Here is a 22,802-nt window from a genome sequence, read left to right on the forward strand (position 1 = left end):
AGAAACGTTTTTCTAATAAAACAGATGGAGATATCGCTGCTTCAGGAAAAGTACCAGGAATCCATGGGCTAAATATCCAGGAGAAAAACACCTGCCTGGATATAATTATTGTAGTCCTGGAACCCGATTTGATATTAGGCTTGACGAACAAGACCAACCGAGACATGGACAGTATCCAATAAATGTGATTGGTCAATCATGTCACGTTTATGATGTTGCGTATAGAAAACCAGATTTGCAACAGCGACATATTGCAGATGTGAAATTGATTCCATAAATTTTAAAAATCTGTCAGAGACAAATTTGCAAACTTTTAGTCAGATCTACGATGAAAGATAAACTAGTGCTAGGGGACGGTAATTAGTCGGCCGATTATTATGATAATAATGGAATCGATTTGCTATAGCCCAAGAGGGTATTGGAGGGGTAGAGCAGCGATTAGTAAACTTGCTGATTCAGCAGGTGTCGCACGTTCTGTTGCTGCAAATTGGTTAGCACGACAGGCAAAGTGGCAAATTTTACCTACCACCACGTAAAAAAATTAGTATGCACATTTTGATGTTAGCGCTTCCAATGAGGATCACCACGCAGATATTTTGTTTTTGCCACACGATACAATTAAAACTGGTAGACGTCAATCGCGAACATACAAATAAGTGTTGACTGTCGTTGACATTGCAAGTAGGTTTATAGAAGCAGAGCCGCTATCAATTAAAACAGCAACTGAAATTGCATCTGATTTTGAACGAATTATCAACGAGGATCCTTGCGATGGCCTTAGTTGCTACAAGTTGATCCTGGCCAAGAAAATTTCTTAGTGCAGTAACGTCGATGATGAAACAAAATAACGTCGAAATCAGACGAGGGCACACCGCAATTCATCGCGATCAAGCAATTGTTGAGCGACTTAATCGAACACTTGCTGAACGATTGTTTGGATATCAATATGCACAGGAAATATCCCTGAACAAAGTTCAGTAAGACATGAGATCTCGTGAATGGGTTGCAAGACCAGCAAGTGTGATAGCTGCGTTAAATAATTAAATTACTCCTGTGGCTTCTATGAAACCCATTAGCGCGATCACAAAATAACATGTACCAATACAACAACATGACTCATTCTCAAAACAACTAGAAATAGGTAGTGTGACTGTAAGATGTTTATATGAATCTGGTAACATGAATGTGGTAAAAATGAGCAAGTGATCCTATTTAGAGTGTGACCACTCACAAAATTTACAGCAATCTAAGATCCACGGGTAGACCTGCACTCTACAGACTAGATTTAACTGCTCTTCAACGTGGATTTGTACGCGAACAATTAAAAGTAATTTCTGAGGATACACAATTACCACCGACTTCACTTTTGTAAAAGCTGAACACCATCGTCGACACCATCATCGATTACACTCAAGACATGTCAACATCACATTTTCAAGTGTGTGGCCGAAAGTACCATTAATTATATCCACTGTAAACTGTACTGGATTATTATTCGAATACTGCCACAACAATGATGTATTACAGCTCGCACAATGATTATTTTGTGGTTGTTTCAGCGTCATGATAAACTGAATATCATGATCAAAGTCACGCACACCTTTTTGTCAGATCGCTGATAACCAGCTAATTGTTTCCTTACTATATCATCGCAATTGCTAACAGTGGTTTCCTGAGTCAATGCGTAGTCCATGATAACGCTCCGTAGCTGTGATATTCTTCTAACATTCGACACCACTAAATAAACTAAATTTGATCATTCAATACGATCATCAACAATCTAAATATTTGTATCGGAAATAGTAAATCCTTGTGACGAATGAAGAATCGTCATAGCGTATTCATGAAGTTTAGTCCATCATTAACACACTCTCAACAGCACCGATGTAAAATGAATCTAACTGTTGTATCAGCAAATCTGTTTATCACTGACAATATATTTTTTCGAAACATGCAATAGTATCGAAGATCTTAAATGAGAAAACTGCGGTAATCCTTCGTCAATGTATTCCACAGTTGTACCTAATTTGGTTCTGTTCGACAAGTAAGCGTTATTCTGCCTTAAAAATATGATTTTATCTGTTGTATAAATAATTATAAAATCTAGCTCAACATCGTCCATAATTAATCTAAAAAAATCTTGTATATGATCATATGAACCACCCTGAGTAAACTTACCGATTATTTCTTCCTGCCAAGATCCTTTCCAAGTTTATTTTCGTATTCAATAATATGATCGGGATCGTCCAGATTTTGTCGTCCCTGGCATCGTTAACGATTTTGTCGTCTGGTTGTGGTAACAAGACTTGAGTCTGACGACGGCATGATAATTTTGCTTCACTTCATACCAACGATGTTAACATTCCATAAGCAAGTATATATCGTAATAACAATATTGGAGCCCAACACTTTTTCAGAGAAATGTCTTCCAAACTAGAAATAAACAATCTGATGAAGACCTTCCTTGAACGAAAACGATGTAACACATTCAAAAAGAAAAGTTAAATCAAAATCTGGTAAAGGTCCATTTATTGCAACTCTGGTCAACTCGTGAGTTGGATGTCCAAATCGCTTAAAATACCCAGGACATTCTCCCATCCCAAGAAAACTTCCAGGATAACACGCAATCATATCAACGATGATAACTTGTCTATGATTATATTTAGTACTCCATAATCCTTAATGTCCGTAGTCAACGCAACTTATCCGCACATCTTCAATAAATTCCCGTGGTGTCGGTGTCCACGAAATATTCTCCCTGCCAAAGTGGGCTGCAACCGACGGAACCGTAAAACAATTACTTAATAAGTGTTCAGTACCATCGGTATATCTCATCGCAATATTCTTCATTTTCTTGTGACGATCTTCTGATCGATAAATATCTCCATTAGGTAGAAACAAATTGATCGCAATTTTTAGATTCGACATCTGAACTAAATAACCAAACATACACAAATCATTCTTGCTGATATTTCTGATAAAACCAAATATATAATCATCACGAAATTTAACAGTTTTGTCTAGCAGAAATATTGTTACGGCCGATGCTCATGCTTGTTCGTTATGATCACAAATTGTTGTCCCAGCTCGTCTTGATTCATATTTTCATGATTTACACAAAATCTCGCCGGGTAGTGTATTTACCGTAATCGGAAATTATAAGTTTTTACCAGTTCAGCAACGTCGCTGAAAGACGCTCAAGTTTCTTTAAATAGTTCTGCCCATTTATTTTTTCACGTCGTAAATCCGTTAAACCATTTCCACGAATAGCGTTTGTGACGTGTTTTGTAACTCACTCAGCTACACAATTTAATCTATAAAATTTCATTTGTTTGAGATCATCAACGCTAGGTTTATCATTCAGTAGATATATCGCATAAAAAACTACAGTCACTGAATACGCTCGTTCAGAATATGATTTGTCAATACCAGTTAACGCTCCTGGTTTGGATTCTGTACATAACGTTACAATATCTCCAGCGTGATGTAATCGAACAGGTTCACGTTTGTCACGAATAATCCAAGTATCGTCTGTCTTCACGATAAACTTTATTACAATATGGTATCTTCGTTCGTGAAGATAATTAATAATCGTCGCCGCTCGTTGGTCATTCATTGTAGCATCAATAATACCTTCGGTGTCATGCATGATTCTGAATGTTAACCACACATGAGCTGCAATATCGTTGCGAAACTCTTTCTTGGCTTCATGAATACAATTGATTAGAGTCTGATTCGGTAAAAGCGATATCAGGCTTGTTGATGTTAACTCGTTCGAATTACCTACTTGGCGGCGCATTCTGTCAAGATCGAATCTGGCTTTAGAAGGCTTGATTGTAGATCATCTCTCAAATGCATCCATATTATAATTAAGGCAAATATATATATATATATATATATATATATATATATATATATATATATATATATATATATATATATATATATTGAAGATTAATTATATATAATGATTCAAGCAAAGAATACATGTTAGTGGTTGATGATTGGCTCTACAATTCCTTGTAACAGGGTTTGCGTAAATGAATTATGTGGATATCATATGCAAAGCGTGCGAAGAGAGAGTCTAGGACCAAACCGTATTTACGATGTGGTGTTGGTGTTAGAAGAGAAACACAGTTGTGTGTGCAAAGTGGTGGTAAAAAATACAGAGAGCTAAAACGCTTGTATTTTACAACAGTATTCGCTTTTAAACGAATTATTTTGGGGGATTTAATTTTGTATCCACCATGTCGCAAATAATAGAACCGAATCGGTATTTTCAAAGAAATTATCTCACTTATAAAGTATAACTCTATTGTAAGACAGAAAAATTCAACGTCAATCACTCGATTTCCAAGTATTAGCTTATATAGCATATAACCCATAATCCTTTTGGGGCTCCGCCTGATGATACTTTATATTCAGCAGAAAAATATAATGAATATCACCACCTGGTGATACTCTTTTGCACCATCTCGGGGTTCCTTTTTGGGGAGGTGTGCCAAATATTTTCAGTTATCAAAATAAATATGTTGATCGTACAGAAGGGCCCCTGGTGGTGGTGAATGTATGTATATGTATGTATGTAATTAACTGTATATATGTATATATCCTCTGACCTGGCAGAATATCATTTGGCAATCTAGGAGTTCACTGGGTTGTGTGTATATATGTAAATAGATGCAAATATATAACATTTGACCTATTAGAATGTCGTTTGGCAGCCTAGGATTTCACTGGGTTGTGTGTATATATGTAAACAGATGTAAATATATAACCTCTGACCTGGTAGAATGTCGTTTGGCAATCTAGGGACTCACTGGATGTGTTTAAATGTGTTAATAAGATGTGCATAACCTCTGGAACTGCACGAATATCGTTTGGTAATCTAGGGTTTAACTTGGGTTTGATCCGTCCATATAATTAATTACCCTTTGCATCTGCTAGAATATCATTTGGTAATCTAGGTGTTCAGCTGGGTGTTGTGCCATCCATATAATTAAGATTATATATAATGTAAATATATGTTGTGCAAATATTTTTTATTTTAAACAGATATTTATCATATAATGAATTTCGAAAATATGAATGTTATTATTTCCGCGATTAAGAATTACATGAAGAAGGTATACAAATTTCTGATAAACTTGATCCTGAAAATATTATTTGTGATTTCGAATCACTGCAGGGACAAAGATACCAGGCCAAATATATATTACCATCAGAGTATCGGTTCATTAAATTAATCCAACAGTTAATGATACAGTCCTTGGCAACCGTCGACGATACAGAAGTTAAACATTTCGTTTCACTAGCACACGCGATTAAGAAAATTAGATCAGAATTGTCTCACGAATACGAAACATAAAAGATTGTGAATGCGCGTGTAAGATAGTTGAGAAAGATTATGTGTGATCGTGAAAGTTAAAGAGCTGACAGTCTCTATTGACTTTGAAAGTGGTTACAACGTCACTGGTAACAGCTAAACAAACTGAATCTAGTAACGGATTGTTAAAGTGAAAGTCACTGGTAACAGCTTAAAAAAGTGAAAGTATGAAACTGGTGATAAAGTCGATGAAGAAGTCATTGGGGAATAATTCATTTCTGACTATAGTAAAATAAATTGTTCTTAATCAAAATATTTATTAAGAATCAGATTATAATATTTATTTGTATTTTTTTATTCTGATAATAATATTCATCCTAATGTTTTAAGCTTATCAAATTTAAGGCAAGAATGTGCATAATTAAGAATTTGATCTATATCGCAAACAATCGTAATAATATGTTCACGCTGAAGGTCATTTAATTGTTCCTGCGTTAACAAAAAAAATTCATCGTCGTATTCATCAACAGTTATATTAACACTAAATTCTTCTGCCTTGACTTTGTCAAGGGGGGACAGTGTCAAGATTGTTCTGACGGCACTTTCAAGTACCTCTTTGTTGTATACAAAAACTCTCACGTGCTGGAACATATATAATACCACAAAAATAGTTGTCTGTAGCGTTTGTAAAACACCAACTTCGACTCAGAACAGATTTTGCAAAATCGTCTACGAACGCATACATAGATTTATATTTAAAACTGCACTTTTTAAATCAAGCATTCATCCGCGTTGCTCAGTACGTTTGAAACGCACCCGTGATAATAGCGGATTATGACATCGCAGATAAACTGGATTAACGGGTTCTAATACAATAAAAACTCATGGGGGTGCTTGAGGTGTGAAAGTATATAAAATATATCCCTGCTGGTCCTGAGTGGAGTTTTCAAGATCTATTTGATAGCTGCCATCATTTGCATCACATACAAGAATGCCTGTGATCGTTGAGGTGATACTGACAACACCTGTTGATATAGGACGACCTCCACTGTATAAATCAGTTATGTTTGAGGATGTTTGCCGGCGGAGATATTTTCTCCACGCGTCTACGATCTTGGGGAAGTATTTATCAAGAATATCAGAGTTGGTTGGCGTGGTTCGTAAAATTGCAAGTCGGGTATAAAATATCTATCTCGAAATGTATCTTTGGTTATATGATAGTGTTTGAGAAATAGTTGCTCGAGTGTTGTCTTCTTGGAAGGGACATGCAAATCAACTAATGTATTACGGTCGGAAATTACTGTTAAGACGATAACTTTATTAACAAATAAATTTATTTGAATGTTTTCACGGGGTAATCGAAAGCGGCCTTGAAATTGCTCAATAATCTGTTGACGTGTATTATTGGTGTAAAGTTGTATTATACTAGAAAATAAATTTTGTAGATCACCGAGTACCCGATCGTACTCCAGTCTAATTGCCTCAGAAAATGACTTAATATACCTTACACTGACGACTGGACTGTTATCATTGCCATAATCAAAGGTACATAACAATCGTACAGTATATCAGGAAGTTTTGCGTTATCAGAACCAGTAAAAGATAGTCCTATTTCCATGTTTTGCCAAGGTGACATTTTTTTTGATATTCCGGAATCATTAAAGATACTCGTTTATATGTGATGTAATCGGATCGCGCTGGTTCTGGCGGCAGCGTCAACGTGGGCCCATGTTGAACTTCTGCCCATCCTAATCGACGAATGATATATATCGACCGCATAATCTGGAGCTGATATTTATATCGCGGACGATCATATTGGCGCAGGAACCGTGATATCTATTTTGGATTCTTTTCTTGTTCGATTCGATAACTGCCCGTAGGTATGCTCACAACTTGCCCATTGGGGGTTCCATATGTTTTTTATTTTTATTTTATTCAAATACCAGTAAATTATTTGCTTGCAACCCACTGAATGGTTTTGATCTAACTGTGATATACTCGCAATTGTGCTAGTGCTAGTTCATTTGCTGGAATAGCAGTTGGAAAGCTAACGCTGAACTCAAGATTGGTTGAGCTTGCTGATATCATCGTGGTTTTCATCGGTGTTGTATTAGCGACGATTTGTTGTAGTAATTCTTGAGATGAAGTTACTAGTATTATTATTATTATTATTATTATTATTATTATTATTTAAACCCTGATTCTAAATCAGGGGTCTGATAGGTGATGACGTAGTTCTGACACAGTTAGGGCCTCATGGTAAATCATATTCATTTCTGAAAATTCTTGATCTGATATTATTCCATGGTTGAGACCGGATGATATCAACGAAGATACTTTGGAGTCTGTGTGTGTTGCCTTGTGCAACTTTATTGTATACTCGTGTAATTTATCTACCGCGGACGTTGATATTTTTTTGCGATGATATTAAGAATACCAGCAATTCCTTCTGCAACTGAAACACCCATTATTATCACTAGTGCTGTCATGTATGACGCTGAAAATGCGCCGATGACCGTTACTATTCCAGCGATGACCGCAGATGCAGAGTATACAATTATATTTGTAACAACGACACGTCTGTGGTAATTTTTTGTTTTACTGTATACTCGTCGATGATATTTTTCAGTTGGTTATGCCACGAACACACTTGCTCGTATCTGAAATGTTGAAAGTCGATTGGAGAGTTCGTTATTCCATGAAATAAGAACACTCTAAGTAGGCGGTAGTTTAGCGACTAATTCAATGCACCAATAATACAACACGAGGCTGCCTTTTTATGCGGGTTCCACCATAAATATTTTGTCGTCGTTTTGCTCCAATATTGCTAACATAGATCCAGAGGATCCAGTTAGTGGATAACGCCGTGAAATTATGGTATATATCGTAAATGTTGTAACGCCGAGTACTGAGAACCTGTCTATGCCGGTAACCTCATCGCGATGTTTAATGGATGTATCGAGTGGTGTCCATACTGCTGATCCAGACGCTACTGTGTATGTTACATCATCAGTAATATTTTTAATGTCAGAGAGCTTAATGTCGATGACTGATGGATTTCCAAAAATGTCATGAATGGTTCTATTTGTGTTTCTACGAAAATTTGTAAACTCGGTTACATGATTAGAATATTCAGATTAAAACGTGGTCAATCAATGATTGATTGTCATTAACGATGTCATCATCGGAATGTTGCTATCATCGACGTATTTCTTCGTTGCAGCGTCATCGTTTGATTCTGGTTCTCCATGACCAGTAATTTTATTAGTATCCATATTGATTGAACCAGACTTTATATCACCGGCGGTTAGTAAATGATCATCAATCTCAGTTCTGATCGTGTTGTTGTTACTGTCTACGTATCTTCTTGTTGCCACATCATCGTCTGATTTTGGGTCTCTCACATTAATAATTGTATTTTACTCATTTTGACATCTCCATACATAATATCTACAATTCTTCTACTACTTCCAGTAATCTCTTCCATGAGTATTAAAATTGATTCCTCCGAATTTCTAATTTTACAATTTTTAGCAAACACCACTAAGTTACCTTTGGTCGCACCTGGAACTTTCAGAATAATATCTGTCAGCGGGATATTGCTCGTCTTTAATCGTCCTTCCTAATCTTGAAAAAACAACGACTTCATTTTGTTCCACATTTGCGAGACTCAAAAGATTAGCGAGTTCAGCCTTGACCTCGTCAAGGGTTGCATATTTAGATATATCACCTTGATGTCTGCCCTGAGTCAAACTCAAAGCAGATTTTCCGTAAATAGGTATCTACTTTCAGAATAATATCTGTCAGCGGTATATTGCTCGTCTTTAATCGTCCTTACTAATCCTGAGAAGAAAAAAAACATCTTTTGACCTCGTCAACGGTTGTATATTTAGATAAGCCACCTTGAGGTTTGCCCTTGAGTAAAATTCCGAGTAGATCTTCCGTCAATATCTATCATCATTTAGTTACTAAGACCTGTTTAAAACGCGGTATTTCGTTGTATGCTGGTGCACGCCTTTATTAGGTGGTGTCAGCGACCTTCACACAGCTTCGAGTACAGCAATTACTTCACGGCCACATTTTGGCGGATCGGTTATTGTCTGTGTTGGTAATGTTGAATACCATACTAGTATGTCACTGGCTAAGCCATTATGTCGTAGGTCAATCGAGTATGGAACCCAATGAATACCTAGACCAGAACTTCCATCGAGATAATGATACCGGTTTCAACACGGTTTGGTTGTTTAGATAATTGATCACGCATAAAAACACCTCTGAAGTTTTTGCTGCCTAATTTTTAGCAGCACCAAATAAATCAAAATCCACCGAAAAGTAATAGATCGGATACAGCGTTGTAAAATCCCACTGAGATATTTGCAAACCAGAAATCAACATTCTGAGCACTCCCCAAAAGTCTCATCAACCGATGATAAACACGTGCTACATGATTAAGATCAAAACTCAGCAATACTTCTTCGGATGGTTCCTGATGCTTATTTATTTTCAGCGAAACCTCAGAAACTCCAAGTGTGTCAAATACCACTGAATTTCGTGTTTGTGAGTTTTCTCGTGCATTTTACTGAAATGCGATGAATATATGTCGTGGTGCAAAAACACGCTAATGTGATGATATCTGCCATATAAATAAACCAGTAACATTACTTTGAATACCGTCGGTGGTCATTGTCAAACATGATCGAGTTGATTTAACGCCTTGACTCATAAAAGAAAGTAACCGTTGTTCTTCGTCGATCGATAACGTCATTACTGGCATCCACAACGAAAGTTTTGTTAATCTTACTTGACCTGCTGCTGCGTTTCTTGCCAGACTGCATCATTGCCGTTGTATTTTCTAACAGTCTATCCTAAATTGCCGAGAATTCTTTACCGGCAACATCACCACCAGTACCAATACCTTTATCACAAACAACGTCAATAGCTTTCATTCCCAGTTGTTTTGCAATTGGTATTGCTTTAGAGGCTATCTTTCAAAATAGACCCTGAATAACATCACCGAGTCCATCTGCGTAGATCGCTTTGTATGTTTGTAATCGCGAATGTATCACCCTGACCATTACAGGTCCACGTGGAGCATAATGTATAATCATCTTATTTTCTTGTCACTGATCTAATTGTATACCCTTAATCACTGCGGTAATCATCAACGATTTCATCAATGAGAGACAGACAAACATTAATGTCCATAATATCGCCCATAAATAATCACTGACAAATAGCAGCTGCTTCATTAATGATTTCTGGAGAATTATTATCAGCTTGTCTTCCGCCAATCTCTAGTAGTTCAGCCTCTGCAAAGACGTTATGGGGGCATGGAGTAATAAGACCACTTCCTCGAGTAGCAATACCACGTCCAGTTACTCCTTCTTCCTCCCCTCTTGTGGTTGTGTCTGCTTTTTCTTCCCTGCTCTTAGGGCTGATTTCCTTTCTGCTTTTGCTTTTACAACTTGCTGCTTCATTTCTTCTTCTCTATGTCTCAATTTTGCCTATTTCGTTCAATATACTCATCTACTGTCTGGATAAAAATGTCAAACTGATTAACATCTTCCTCAGATCTGATCTGCAGAGTATCAGTAACAACGCGATATACATCCTCGATCCAATCGGCAGCTCTTATTAATTATTCGGTCTGGGTCTTCGATAGCGGCAATACCTTCCGGCTTAAATTTATCTATTATCTTTGTTTTAACTTTTGGCGGTTCATGCTGTGGTTGATGAGGTTGTGGTTGAGGGATTGCCCCGGTGGTGGTTGAGCTGCTTGAATACGTCCAACAATATCAATAGGCAATGTCTCAGAGATTTTTGTGCTGCCTCAGTTGCTGTAACAATTTGCTTCTTTGGTTCGACAATTGCTTTAAATTACTATTCTGCACCTTCTGTAAATTCCACCTGAGACTCCTGACGTGCTTGTAGTTGTTGTTTGACAGAATCACGGACGGGGAGATATTTCTTAATTGCCTCTAGTCGGAGTCGAGCTAGTTTAGCTGTGTGCGGTTCCATTATTGATATAATAATGATCTAATTAAGCCACACACATAGAGCAGGGAGGAGACGATTAACGGTGAGTGTCCAGGTAAGTAAACGCACACGCAAAAACACAAGCGTCAAAAATAAAATAACACAAATAAAGACCTTGGTCGGTTAGAGTCCTCGGTTAGGCGCTATTGACCTTGCATTTTCGTTTTCGTAGGAAGCTTTTATTCCCACGAATAAAAGTGGTCTGTTCACCCTCCCTGCTGCTTGCTTCAACCAGAGTGTAATCAAGGAGTAGATAGTTCGCTTCTACGAAAATTCTAGTCGTCTTCAGTATTATGGTAAGCGTTAATTATGAAGCAGAAAATAAATTCAGAAATAAGGTGATCTTTACAATGAAACGCTGATGTTTTGCTTTGCTTTCTTATTTTAACATTTTTAGAACTTAGCTTTTAATTTACACTATATAGCAGTTTTTTGCTGACACGTCCCTAAGCCAAAGATGCCCAACCTTTTTTAGCTGGACCCTAACAAATATTTTGTCTAAGCCTCACGCCCGCGTTTCCACATTTTTATAAGTTTTACCACCCTCAAAAAAAACAATCCTGGCGACCATCGTCGACAATGCAGAACGTTCTTCAGACCCTGATTTGGGTCGCGACTTGGTTTTTGAGAACCTGCTGTGTAACAGTATGTATGTATGTATGTATGTATGTATGTATGTATCGTTGTTGTTGTTGTAGGGTTTAACGCCATTTTTCTGCACACGATAGGCTATACATCGCGGCCAGTATTAATGGTGGAGGAAGAACCCGGAAAAACTCCGGAAAGAACCACCTACCCACGAGAAGCTACTGGCAAGCTTTCTCACATACCCACATTAGCCGAATCCGAGACTCGAACCCACGCAGAGGTGAGATGGCGGTGATCCGTAACGGAGAGCGCTTTAGACCACTCGGACACTCGGGGCCCCTCTATGTATGTATGTATGTATGTATGTATGTATGTATGTATGTATGTATGTATCTATCTATCTATCATATATGTATATATGTATGTATGTATGTGTTGATTAGACAAAATAACTGAGGCCGCACATGAAAAGTAAGCAGCATGCAATCCTGTCGTCGAATTCCGATACTCATCTGAATCTACAGTACACATTTAACATGTTGAGGATGATTGTTGTTGATATTGTTGTATTTGGTTCAAAGCCATTTTTCACCGCATGATAGGGATATACATGGCGGCCGGTATAACGGTCGAGCAAGAACCTGGGAGAACTCTGGTATGAATCCCCGAACCAAGGCTAGGTGCTAGCAAGCTTTCTCACATACCCACTATTGCCGAGCCCGCGACTCGAACCCACGCGGACAAAGGTGAGATGGCAGTGATTGGTAAAAGGCGAGAGCTTTAGACCACTCGGCCATCCTGGGCCCTTGTTGGGGATGGTCGTACTCCCAACTGTACTTGTCAGAAAGGGCGTTCTGCGGAGACTCGGAGATATGAAGAAAAATATATATAATGTCAAGAGGTAAAGGTAAACACTTTACCCATGTTCGTCAAGCATAAAAAAATGCGTTGTGACCTTTTTTAGTTGTTTGGCTGAAGTACTAACACAGATGTATTAAATTCTCAAGTTTCATGGTTTGAACATGAACAGTACCAGATAAATTAACTTCGAATCAAAATGTCAACAGTCACTGAAGCGTAAAATATAGGTCAAAGATACCTATTTTTCATAACGGCATAGTACTTATCACGATGCATCCCCTCACCAAGATCCACGATTCTATGAAGAATAGTATGCCTATAGCATTCACAACGGATGTTGTAATGAGCCAAGCGCACAAACTTAGCCAAACCCGCTAACAGAAGAAATGGTGGGTCCCCGAGTGGCCGAATGGTCTAAAGCGCTATCCGTCACGGATCACTGCCATCTCGTCTCTGTCTGCGTGGGTTCGAGTCTCGGACTCGGCCAATGTGGATATGTGAGAAAGCTTGCCAGTAGCTTCTCGTGGGTCGGTGGTTCTTTCCGGGGTTTTCCTGGGTTCGTCCTCCACCATTAATACTGGTCGCCATGAATATCCTACCTTGCGCTGAAAAATGGCGTTAAACCCTATAACAACAACAAAAACAACAACAGAAGAAATGTAAGTCACGATAAACTTCTTTTGTGGCAAGCGTATGATACTAATAGTTATGTAAATAATCACCAGTTTCATGATTCTAGCATGTTCAGTGCCTGATTAATTTAACACCACAAAACAAGACATAACCCAAGTCACTAAAGAGTGAAATATGGTCCATAATGACCTACTATTGAAATGACCGAGTGGCGCTCATCAAGATGTATCTCCTCACCAAATTTCATGAGTGTAGATAATGTTAATGACAAAATTGTAAATAAAGTCAGCGAAGTATAAATTATGGGTCACAGTTACCAACATTTTTGTGACGAGGGCACACTTTTCGTCAAGATTCACCCCCACCCTAAGTTTCGAGATTCCAGGTATAACAATAAGTATAACTGTGACGAATACCTGAGCTAAACATATAAACTTAACTTTGAAATTACAGCTGATGTACATATATGTAAAACGTTAGCCTCCTTAACCCCCTCCTTAGTGGATAGGTGATACGAAACCCACTCCAAAATATTGCCTATAACATGGGAAAACAGTCTTGTTGAGATCTGAGGTGCAATGAAGGTCTAGATATGCGTTTTATATGTGACAAGACCCCGGGGCGAGAAGGAGTAATATAACAGCGCTTCCCTGCTTCATAAAGGTGAACTAAATATGGACAGGCATGCCAAGTAAACCATGATACGTTTTGACATACAGCGAGTTTAATTAGATAGAGAGGAGTGCACATTCCAAATGTGTTACTCAAGGGAACGATATTTTGTATTGAAGATATGCATAGCTAATCGTTTTTCTTGACTTGTCTTTATTTTGACAAGTTGATATTGTCCGTCATTGGAGTTATAAATCAAGATTCAATAGAAGACAAGAAGAAAACAAAATTAAAAATATTGGGGTTAGCGAGTCTAATAGAAAGTTCGAACATAAAATAGAATAACAGTTTTTAAAACATAGTAAAAATTGTGATACACCGCGAGTTTTGAACTCACAACCTCTTGTTTGGTAGCCGGGACACAGAACGAAAGACAAATGTGGTTGTTTATATATAAGATGGGAGACAGCTTACACCTAATATACACAACATTTCGCATTTTGTAAGGGACAACATCCTTTTATCCCCATTTTGCATCCTTCTTTGAGATCTTTCTCCTCTTACGGCATACACAAGACTTCTAAACATGTTACTAACAACTACCTCGCATGGCGCTCAGCATTAAGAGGTTAGTATTAGGGCTAGTCGGTCCGGTGTCAGGATAATGTGACTGAGTGGGACATGATGCTATATGTCTACGGCGTGATGCCACAGGCTAGACATCACTATAAACTGCCACATTGCCTACATCGTAGTAATATGACTAAAATTGTTAAAGCTACGTTAAAAATCTAAATCACACACACACGCATACGCACGCACACACACACACACACACACACACACACACACTCCTCCTCTTATGTATGTTTAAGAGGTCAACGATTTCACTTCAGGAGTGTTTTTAACTCTGCACGAGATGGCTGCAAAGGAATCTGGTTATTACTGATAAGCCTTTATCTGTTTTTTTTTTAAGACCTTATCTCTGTGTTACTTTCATTCATTGCCATACTTACTCCTATCTAGACGTCTATAGAATTCGCGTAGTTGTGAGTGTGGGATGGGAGGTAGTATTTTTTATATAAACCTGGTGGTTTATTATTTTTAAAGGTAGTTTTCTCTTAGCATTATTACTACTGATGTTACAGACATAATTCAAGATATTAACCACAAGACTGTGTGCCTGTTTACTGTTCAGATTGTCAATTGCTTAACATTTTACTAGGGTGGAAATAGGAAATTATTGATCTTGACAACGACAACAACAACAATAAAATGTATCTTTGTCTCGCGTGCAGAGACCTAAATATGTCAGCGTATACTTTGAAGAGGATCTCAATTCATAAAACTCTGTCATAGTAGACTTCATGGTGTTCTACCTGGGAATCGATACAAAAAATATTCAACGAAAGTTGCTACTAATATAAATATTCACTTGTTTATTTATTAAAGATGACGGTTTAGCTTAAAACTGCATTAAATAAAAATATATTACGTTTCGTCAATTTTGGGCACCCTGGGTCACGTGCAACCAACTCAGTTTGTTTGATAAGTCCAGTAAAAGAACGTTGATCGAGACATGATACACCATGCATACGCTGATTAAAATAGTTTTCACGCTCACGTTCATGGCGCTAGGTATCACATTTGAGAAAGTATCAAATTTTTCATGTGCGGTTATTCACACGACCTTGGCCATGTTCAGAACATAAACATGTTTTATACAATGAAAAGAGAAAACTGGACACTCTTGTATTGCATAACAATATAAGTGTAAGTTTTAAATGATCAAGCAATGTTCAGGTATATACCTAGTTAATACAACAGTTACAGACTGGAAATGACCAGGCAAGTGTCAGGTATATACCTAGTAAGTACTATATTTACAGACTGAAAATGATCAAGCAATGTTCAGGTATAAACCTGGTTCATACAACATTTACAGACTGGAAATTATCAAGAAATGTTCAGGTATATACCTAGTTAATACTATATCTACAGACTGGAAATGAAAAGATATCCTTTTATTCAATATGTGTATAATATCCTATATATATCTTGTTTGAAATAAGTTCAAATCGAATGCAAGAATGCTCAGATTCATATTCAAACTAAACGAATTGGTACGATGTTTAAGTTTCTATATTTTTGCTGAACAATTTTAAAACAACTAATTAACGTTATTGTCTAGAACACCTTAGTTACGACACAATGATATCTAGAACACAATAGTTACGACACAACAATGTCTAAAACACCTTAGTTTCGACACAAGAATGTCTAGAAAACTTTAGTTACTACACAACGATGTCTAAACAACACCTTAGATACTACATAATGATGTCTAGAACACTTTAGTTACTATACAACGGTGTCTAGAATATCTAGTTGCTACAAAACGATGTATAGAGCACCTTAGTTACTGCACAACGATGTCTAGAACACCTTAGTTACTACACAACAATGTCGAGAACACCTTAGTTACGACACAGCGATGTATTGAACACCTTAGTTACTACACAACAATGTCTCTAACACCTTAGTTACTACATAACGATGTCTAGAACACTTTAGTTACTACACAACGATGTCTATAACAACTTAGTTACTAATCAACGATGTCTATAACACCTTAGTGACGACACAACAATGTTTAGAACACTTTAACTACGACACGACAATGTCTAGAACACCTTAGTTACGACACACCTATGTCTAGAACACCATAGTTACGACACGGCAATGCCTTGAACACCTTAGTGACTACACAACGGTGTCTAGTACACCTTAGTTACTAGACAACGATGTCTAAAACACCTTAGTTACTACACCACGATATCTAGAACACCTTAGTTATGACACAACGATGTCTAAAACACTTTAGCCACTGCCAAACGATGCTAATAAGAACATCAGACCCCTTTAAAATGTGATGTCAATGGTACACGCATGTTTTTCTACATTTGATTTACTTGATTCTCCTCATGTGTCATATTCGTGACTTGAACGGAATAAACCTTGTCTCTCGTGCTTGCCAGTTACTTTAAAAACAAAACGTTTACCGATACCCGATTAAAAGACAAACTATAACATAACAGCTGAATCCTGCCATCAACGTTGTAGATGTTTTCGAAATAAAATCTAGCTTTCTTTTTGCCATTTACTAAATAAACGAATTTTAGGTAAAACATTATGTCAAGTCCCCAGTGAGGCACACCAATACTTAAAAAAGAAAGGAAGAAAAAACTGCACCCTGGAAACGACTTAATTTACAATCTGCGTTTGGTTCGTTCGCACCAGGGCGAATATCGAATGCATACAGTATATTCTTCTATAAATCTTTAGCCTCACCATTGTTTTTGTATTTGCATAGAAACGTGGTGACACGTCAATAAAAGGAACAATTAGCTATTTAGAAAGGTTGTGACAAGTCAATGAAAGGGACAATTAGCTGTATAGGAAGGTCGTGACAAGTCAATGAAAGGGACAATTAGCTATATAGAAAGGTTGTGACAGTTCAAGGAAAGGGACAATTGGCCAGATAGAAAAGTCGTGATAAGTCAATGAAAGGAACAATAAGTTATATAGAAAAGTCCTGACAAATCAGTGAAAGAGGCAACAAGATGTATAGAAAAGTCCTGACAAGTCAGTGAAAGAGGCAATAAAACGTATAGAACAGTCCTGGCAAGTCACTGAAAAAGGCAATAAGATGTATAGAAAAGTCGTGACAAGTCAATAGAAAGGAGCGAAACGGTGTATGGAAAATTCGTGAAAAATCAGTGAATGGAGAAATAAGTTGAATAGAAAATGATTCAAAAGCTGTATCATCGTCCTCCATCCATTCACTCACGTTTTTCGTTTTAAGTCAGTAGTACTAAAAATGTATTCAATTCGTACTTTCATGGTTTGAAAATTAACTGTACCCGATAAATGAACTTGAAAGCAAAATTTCAACAGTCAATGAAGCATAAAATAGAGGTCAAAGATACCTGTTTTTCATCATGGGTTTAGTAGTTTTCTAGATGCATCTCTTCGCCAAGCTTCACGATTCTAGGTTGAATAGTATGCATATATCATTTAAGAAAAACAAAAAAGCAAAACAAACGAACAAACAAACAAATAACAACCAACAAAATATCATGCCTTCATGAGATAAACGCACAAACCTAACCAAACCCAGTAAAGGATGAAATATAGGTCACGATGAGCTTCTTTTGTTGCAAGGAGTATGGTACAAATAGAGATGCATAACATCACAAATTGCGTGATTCTAGCATGATCAGTGCCTGATAAAAGAACACCAAAACAAGACATAACCCAAGTCACTAAAGAGTGAAATATGGTCCACAATGACCTACTATTGAAATGACCGAGTGGCGCTCATCAAGATGTATCACCTCACCAAGTTTCATGAGTGTTGATAATGTAAATGACAAAATTGTAAATAAAGTCAGTAAAGCATGGATTGTGGGTCACAGTTACCAACATTTTTGTGACGAGGGCATACTTTTCGTCCAGATTCACCCCCACCCTAAGTTTCGAGATTCCAGGTATAACAATAAGTATAAACTGTGACGAATACCTGGGCTAAACACATAAACATAACTTTAAAATTACAGCTGATGTACATATATGTAAAACGTTAGCCTCCTCAACCCCCTCCTTAGTGGATAGGTGATACGAAACCCACTCCAAAATCTTGCTAGAACATGGGAAAACAGACTTGCTGAGACCTGAGGTGCAATGAAGGTCTAGAAATACATTTTATATGTGCGGACTCTGACGCTAACCCCTATGCCGGTGCGTGAAGGAGTAATATAACATCGCTTCCCTACTTCATAGAAGTGAACTAAACATGGATAGGCATGTCATGTAAACCTTGATTAAGTTTTGACATACAGCGAGTTAGATTAGATGGAGAGGTCACATTCCAAATATTTTACTCAAGGAAACGATATTTTGTGTTGAAGAGCTGTATACAGACCTTATCGCTAATCGTTTTTCTTAATTTGTACTTTATTTTCATAATGCAAGACGGTTTAATATAATATATAACAAAATTCGCATTCTGAGACGAAAACAACATTTTATCCAATTGTACTTCTCTCACTGACAGACAGACCTTCCACGTCTTATGTATGTTTGCGAGGTCAACAATTTCACTTCAGTTGTGTGCTTTTAACTCTGCACGAGATGGCTGCAACTGGATCTGGTGATTATTGATAAGCTCTTATCTGGTGTTTAAGACCTTATCTCTATGTAACTTTCATCCATTTCTATACACAGTCTAAAGAAGGTCATTAGATGTCTCTAGAACTCGCTTAGGTACGTAACCAGTTTGGCTTCTTATCCAGAGTAAGTGTTGGCGGCTACGGGGTATTGTTTTTACATATACTTAATTACTTTGCTATTTTTGAGGACTTTTTAAATCTCACTGCACTATTAGTATTATTACAGCAGAGATCATTCCAGATATTACACAGACGCTTGTTTGACTGCTTACTGCGCAAATTATCGATTACACAATTTTTTGGGGGGTGGAAACGGAAATTATGAAACTATCCCTTAACGATCTTGATAAAAAGAATGTATCTTTGTCTCGCGTGAAGAGACCTAAATATGCGTATAGGGGCTCTCATTTCATGAAAATCTATGTCATAGTAGAATTCATGGTGTTATACCTGGAAATCTAAACAAAATATTCAATGAATGTTGCTACTGATATAAATATTCACTTGTTTATTTATTAAGGTTAGCTTAAAATTGCATTAAATACAGCGGTATTACGGTTCGTCAATTTTGGGCACTCTGGGTCACGTACCTTTCTAGCAACCAACTATGTTTATTTGATAAGTCTCGTAAAAGAACGCTAATCGAGACATGATACACTGTGCATACGCTGATTAAAACAGTTTTCATGCTCAAGTTCATGGCGCTAGGTATCACATTTGAGAAAGTATCAAACTTATCATGTGCGGCAATTCACACGACCATGGCCATATTCAGAACATAAACATGTTTTATACAATGAAAAGAGAAAACAGGACACTCTTGTATTGCATAACAATATAAGTAAAAGTTTGACAAATAAAGGAAGCAAAGAAAATATTTTATTCGGCACATTGGATTGAGCAGACAGGTTTGAATATTGTTAGATTTAGAAATACAATAAAATATGCCTGCGTTTTTCAATCTGTATAAATATATTCCTCTGTGATGCATATGCTCTGTAAATAAACTATACTTACAGACTGAAAATGATCAAGCAATGTTCAGGTATATACCTAGTAAGTACTACATTTACAGACTGGAAATGATCAAGCAATATTCAGGTATATACCTAGTTAATATTATATTTGCAGACTTAAAATGGTCCAACAATGTTCAGGTATATACCTAGTAATTACTATACTTACAGACTGGAAATGATCAAGCAATGTTCGGGTATATACCTAGTTAATACTATACTTACAGAATTAAAATGAAAAGATAATGTTCAGGTATATACCTAGTAATTACTATATTTACAGACTGGAAGTGATCAATCAATGTTCAGGTATATACCTAGTTAGTACTACATTTACAGACTGGAAATGATCAAACAATGTTCAGCTATATACCTAGTTAATACAACATTTACAGACTGGAAATGATCAAGCAATGTTCAGGTATATACCTAGTAAGTACTATATTTACAGACTGGAACTAATCAAGCAATGTTCAGGTATATACCTAGTTAATACTATACTTACAGACTCATGAACTGGGGCAGTTCGTCCCTAATATTGTTCAACCTATAATGTGTTTGAATGTGTGTAATAGTCGTCAAATTATTTTTGGGCGGATGTAACTGAACTGTAATTGCAGTTACTTTCAAGCGTAAAATCTGTTTTTGAAGATTGTGGAGTTTTTTGTACACGTGGTACTCGCAGTCTTTCTTAATAACAATGTTGAGGTTCATCAACAATATGAAGACCACTTAAACGGACGTGTATCTAGAGGCATGGATCACAAACAAAAATGTATCTGAAATGGGAAACACCTATTTGTTTTTAAATACGAACCCTGAGTTTGAAACTTATATTAACCCCGAAACCGTTACATTATCTACTGTAGATTAAGATCCTCAAACCAGCTGAAACTGGCAGATAGTCAAATATTCCAAGGAAGTAATACACATGCAGTGAAAATGACTCGGGTGATGCATTTAATACATTAATTATCTTTATTTCAAACTGAGTGAAAAACTCAAACTAAACCGAAAAAACGAAACCCAGTGTATTAATTCTTCTCTTTGTTCAGTTTGGAAATGTATACTTTGTGCAAGCTGAATACCATGTGTTATACTACTTCAAAATGAAAAATGTTACATTAAAAGATAGCCTTTTATTCACCATGTGTATAATATCATATATTAGATATACTTATATCTTGTTTTAAATATGTCCAAATCGAATGCACATTTTCCTCGGATTCATATTCGAACTAAACGAATTGGTAGGATGTTGAAGTTTCTATTATTTTGCTGAAAAATGTTGAAGCATCTATTTAACGTTATTGTCTAGAACACATTAGTTACGACACAACAATGTCTAGAACACTTTAATTACGAAACAACGATGTCTAGAATACCTTAGTTACGACACAACAATGTCTAGAACACATTAGTTACGACACAACAATGTCTAGAACACTTTAATTACGAAACAACGATGTCTAGAATACCTTAGTTACGACACAACAATGTCTAGAACACATACGTTACTACACAACGATGTTTAGAACACCTAAGTTACTGCACAAAAATTTCTAGAACACCTAAGTTACTACACAACGCTGTAGAGAACACCTTAGTTCCTACACAACGATGTCTAGAATACCTTAGTTACTTTATAACTATGCTAATTACATCATTAGACCCTTGTAAAATGTGATATCAATGTTTCACGCATGTATATCTACATTTGATTTACTTTATTCTCCTCACTCGTGGCCTGAGCGGAATAAGCATTGTCTCTTGTGCTTAACAGTTATGTTAAAACAAAACTTACCGGCGTAGCTGATTGAAAGACCAACCATCACATACCAGCTGAATCCATATACTAAATAAACGTGAGGTAGTTAAACAAATCAAGTCCCCTGTGAGGCACACCAAAAGGACAAATTGCACGTGGAAACGATTTAATTTACAGTCTACTTTTACTTCCTTTGCACAAGGGCGAATACCGAATGCATGCATTACATTCTTCTACAAAATATTTGTCCTCACCATTGTTTTGTATTTATATAGAAAGTCATGATAAATCAGTAAAAAGAGCAATACGATGTACATAAAGTCGTGATAAATCAATAAAAAGAGCAATAGGCTCTGAAAACATATTGATGCTAATTATATTGTTTTTATTTATGTTTAACAACGGGGTATTTTTACGTTGAGGTTTGAGGAAACTTACACATTTTTGATACCACAGTGGAAGATTAAGAGGGACCTTCATGGCTTCGATTACGCCCTGTCACGTACCCCCCCCCCCCCCCCATTTAACAACACACACACACACCTTTGCATTTTCCTGTGACTGACCGAGAAATGGTAAGGTACACTTTGATGTGAACACTTTGATGTGAAAACTCTCAGACAATGATGCTTGCTTGGATGCTCGCATACGCTGACGTGTTCGTCTCTTTATAGCTCTGCTTGCTGATCTACCGTGAAGCCGTTATAAAGATGCATGTATTGCATTCGCAG

At 36.9% G+C, this 22,802-nt stretch overlaps 1 protein-coding gene across 3 annotated transcripts in view; it reads right to left on the reverse strand.

The window, feature by feature from the left end:
- The window catches only part of LOC149805947 (uncharacterized), a 78,930-nt gene that overhangs the window by 36,368 nt on the left and 19,760 nt on the right, over positions 1-22,802 (reverse strand). The window contains exon 1 of one of the 3 annotated variants that reach the window (XM_089950731.1): positions 2,179-3,543. The exons of the other annotated variants lie outside the window; for them this stretch is intronic. The gene's annotated coding sequence lies outside the window, so the exon portion shown is untranslated. Of the gene's footprint in view, positions 1-2,178; positions 3,544-22,802 lie in introns of those variants that run through there. 3 annotated transcript variants of the gene reach the window in all.

Source organism: Sinohyriopsis cumingii, chromosome 2, assembly GCF_028554795.1.
Source record: "Sinohyriopsis cumingii isolate HCF-2022 chromosome 2, ASM2855479v2, whole genome shotgun sequence".
Taxonomy (NCBI): Eukaryota; Metazoa; Mollusca; class Bivalvia; order Unionida; family Unionidae; genus Sinohyriopsis; species Sinohyriopsis cumingii.